General features: G+C 39.3%; 1 pseudogene; it reads left to right on the top strand.

Moving 5' to 3' along the window:
- Nucleotides 1-576: 576 nt before the first annotated feature.
- On the top strand, nt 577-3,978 carry LOC120195293 (annotated as a pseudogene).
- Nucleotides 3,979-4,377: the final 399 nt, after the last annotated feature.

The following is a 4,377-nucleotide window of genomic DNA, read 5'->3' as shown; positions in this document are numbered from 1 at the left end:
AGATGGGATGAAATAACGTGTCTACACTATATATATATATAAACTTGTAGAAAAATATTTCGGTTGGATTATGAGTTACATTTTACAAATGGACTGAACGGAACCCAGCATGAGTTTTAGGGTATAAAAGATGTTATGAATTCAGCTCAACTTTAACAACCCTAAATACAGACACAAAGGACTATCATGTGGCCCATTCCTATTAAACTAAAGACCCGACAAGTATGGTTTGAGTTATTTTAATTATTAGAATTGGAGTTTAATCAGTTGGTTTAAATATAGAATTCAAACTATATGCATAATTCGAACAATTTAAAAGTAATTCAATTAAATAAATATTGCACTCCGATACTATTTTATGATTAAATATTATGCGTAGAATGCGGATGGGGTGGAATAATAAAAGAAAAGGCAAAGATGCCCAATAGCAAGTTGTGGAGAATGGATGGGCTACGAGTTGCTTTCAAGCTTTCTTAGATTCCGGCTGTTGGCCCATTTTGATTTCAGCTTGCTCACTCCGAATCTTAACATTCAATCCTTGGGTTTTGGTCCCCCACAAAGCCACCACCAACCTCCGTCCACAAGCACCGCGAGAGCGGAGCGAGCCAACACAGGCAAATGTGTGGATCTCTTTCCCTGTCCAACGCTAACCTCTCTCTTCCACCAACAAACACGCAAATTCATTCACCACTTTTAAAGCCCTCATCTTCAGTTTTCCCGGACATCGCTTTGCTTCTCCAACTAAACTCTCCACCACGATCATGTCTCTAACAATCAAACTACACTTCATTTCCCCCGCTCACCTTAACGACAAACCCAGTTGTTTTTTCACGCCGTACAATCCCAGGATCCGAACCAAACCGATTTACCATTCCAATCCTTTAACAACAACATCGAGGAGAATGCAGGGTCCGGTTCGGTCTCCTTCTGTCATAAAGAGCTCGTTGATCGAGCCGGATGGTGGGGTCGTCGTCGATCTCGTTGTCCCGGAGAGCGAAAGGGGGGTCAAGACGGTCGAGGCCGAATCACTGCCGAAGCTGAGGCTGACCAAGATCGATGTGGAATGGGTGCATGTGATTTGTGAAGGGTGGGCTAGTCCTTTGAAAGGATTTATGAGAGAAGATGAGTATTTGCAGAGCTAGCATTTCAATTCTCTGAGAATGAAAGATGGGTCTATTGTCAACATGTCACTTCCCATTGTTTTGGCTATCGATGATGCCACTAAGGAGAGCATTGAGTCTTCTTCAAATGTTGGGTTGGTTGGGCCTGATGGACACTTGGTCGCCATTCTCAGAAGGTCTGAAGTTTTTTTAATAAAAAAAACCTTTAAATGCTGGTATTGTTAATATAATTGTCATTTGTATCTTGCAACATAAATTTGTAATGACTTAAATTAGTGGTACTGTTCTTGAATTTTTATTGTAGCATTGAAATCTACAAGCATAACAAAGAAGAAAGGATAGCTAGAACATGGGGGACAATAGCCCCGGGATTGCCATAGGTTGAGGAAGTTATTGCTTCAGCTGGAAACTGGCTCATTGGAGGTGACCTGGAAGTTTTGAAACCTATCAAATACAACGATGGGCTTGATCACTACAGACTTTCACCCAAGCAACTCAGGAAAGAATTTGATAGGCGTAAGTCGGATGCGGTTTTTGCTTTTCAGTTAAGGAATCCCGTGCATAATGGACATGCGCTGTTGATGAATGATACTCGGAGATGGCTTTTAGATAAGGGTTTCAAGAATCCAATCCTATTGCTTCATCCTTTGGGAGGTTTCAGTTTTCACCCAGGCCGACGATGTGCCCTTGGATGTTCGGATGGAACAACACAGCAAGAACAACACAGCAAGGTTTCTCCATCTTCTCCTCTGTACAACAACTACTAATATTATCTGCATTAAGGTTAATTGCTATAATGGCATATGCACACTATTTACTGCAATTGTGTTCTATGATGTTTTTCTTGTGTGATGGGCTAACATTCAAATAAATGACTTATTTTGGTCTTGAAACTTATATTGGATTCATTTATATTCAGGTCCTAGAAGACGGAGTCCTTGACCCTGAAACAACTATCGTTTCCATATTCCCGTCTCCTATGCATTATGCAGGTCCAACAGAGGTACAGTGGCATGCCAAGGCGAGGATAAATGCTGGGGCTAATTTCTATATTGTTGGTCGTGATCCTGCTGGTATGGGTCACCCAACAGAGAAGAGGGATTTGTATGATCCTGATCATGGGAAAAAAGTGCTGAGTATGGCTCCTGGCTTGGAAAATCTTAACATTTTGCCTTTCCGGGTAAGTAATGTATATGCTGGTTGGAGATACCATATGAATTAATTGTATAAAACTCTATGAACGTTTCCTTGATTGGTATGTCAAATTGTTATATTGGTTTGACTGTCCTTTTGCTAGATCTTTCCCGTATGAGCTACTCCCCTCCATGGGATTATTATCACACGGTGGTTCTAAATTTTTATAATATACAACCTAATCCTTTGTAGAAGCTTCCAGCTCAATCAATCTTAATAAATTCAAATAAGAAGCCCCTTAATGTTTGTAAATGCTAATTGCGTTGCCACTCAACCAGGGCTGCATTTTGCTTAAAGTAGTGCCATATTGTTTATAATTTCCTTTTGCACTCATTTCGTTGATTCATGGTCTTGTACTCTGTAGGTGGCAGCTTATGATACAATGGCAAAGAAGATGGCATTTTTTCACCCTTCTTGTGCCAAAGATTTCCTCTTTATCTCTGGAACCAAGGTAAGTGTTGGATTTCTAGATTTTAGTGGCGTCTTTATTAGATATTGACCCAAATTCTAATTGTCGGTATTTAATTTGGATTATGGTGTGATATTTTTGGCTAGAGATTACTTGGCACTTAAGTTTATTAATGAGTAGATATAATTAATAGTTAAGTATTGATAGTCAAGTAATAGGTTCAACCTTTACAAATAAGACGAAAAAGAGAGCGATGTAATTTCTAGGGTCTTTTTGGGCGGTTTGTAATTTTGGCCGAGCAAAAGTTGCTAGTGAGTCATAATGTTTGTGAGGAAGGTTTTGAAGTTGTCTGTACGTACAGGTTGCAAGAATTTCATTAATCCATTAATCTTTATCCATTTTGATTCATGGACTTGGGCCAAATGGGCTGAACCAGAATCGATTATGTCTCTTTTTTAGTATGGTTAATTTTCTGCTGATCGCATTTCCTCTTACAAATTTCCAATAGTTTCAGGCTTCGTGTTATGACAATCAAAAATCTTGTTTTACAATCACAATATCACATATTAAACCTAAATTTGATGCTTCTTGGCGCTTCTCACTTGGTGTTCAAAGCTACCTCCACGTTTTACTTTTTGAGGTTATGCAGTGGCATGTTAATTAGGGAAACCGGGCTGATACAGGAACTTGAGGGATTTAACATCACTTAATTAAATTGTATCAGGACTCATAAATTGATATCATGAACTGGTTGCGGACTGTTCGTTACATTTTGAGTGAAAATTGAATTAGTGCAGAAATTTATGATTGTGAGGGTCTATCTTAAAGTTCATGACATGTGATTGTAGTTTCAGAAGAGGAAATATTCTCTATAACCTGGCTACAATTTATGTTCTTGGATTGAATGTCACTGGCATTTTCAGATATATTATTCTGAAGTCTCTAATTCTAAAACATACGTATTGCTGCAGATGCGAACTTATGCGAGAACCGGTGAGAACCCTCCTGATGGTTTTATGTGCCCTGGAGGATGGGAAGTCCTCGTCAAATATTATGAGAGTTTGCAAGCAGAGGAGGCAACAAAGCAAGCGGCTGGCGTATCTTCTTAGTTCGTCACAGTTACATTTTGCAGCGAGTTTATTATAGCAAATTAGAGAAGAGTCTCCTATGGTTTAAAGTCGAGCGCAGATGAAGCCTGATTTCAGCATCTCCATTAATGAATTCAACCTCTCCGAGTATATCTTTTTATGCCCGTGTGAAACTCTCGGTTACCGGTTCAGTTATTGGATTATTTATTGTATTCGGATAACTATATGTTGAATTCTTAACGAATGATTCTTTCAGTGGAAACTGAACGTGTTGAAGTGGTTTGTCACTTTCAGGGTTAATCTAAAAGCTTATCTTCCCCTCAAATCCTCAACCTGTATTTTATGCATGTTATGAAATCTTCATCTTTTTATCTTGTCAGTAACCTTAAGGCTTCAACTCAAGTCATCCGCATCGAAATAAGATTTGATGACGGGGACCAGCCTACTCATCTAAGGCTCACCCATCTCAACAATGGCTCCAATCGAGGATGGCGAGCCTTTCAGGTATACCCGTCTTCCCATGGTGCAAAACTCTTACAAAAATTTCCTGGTAACTTCAACGCTC

This window comes from Hibiscus syriacus, unplaced genomic scaffold (genome assembly GCF_006381635.1).
Source record: "Hibiscus syriacus cultivar Baekdansim isolate YM2019G1 unplaced genomic scaffold, ASM638163v2 tig00117011_pilon, whole genome shotgun sequence".
Classification (NCBI taxonomy): Eukaryota; Viridiplantae; Streptophyta; class Magnoliopsida; order Malvales; family Malvaceae; genus Hibiscus; species Hibiscus syriacus.
The sequence above is the reverse complement of the archived record's forward strand: the minus strand, read 5'-3'. Positions and strand labels throughout refer to the sequence as shown.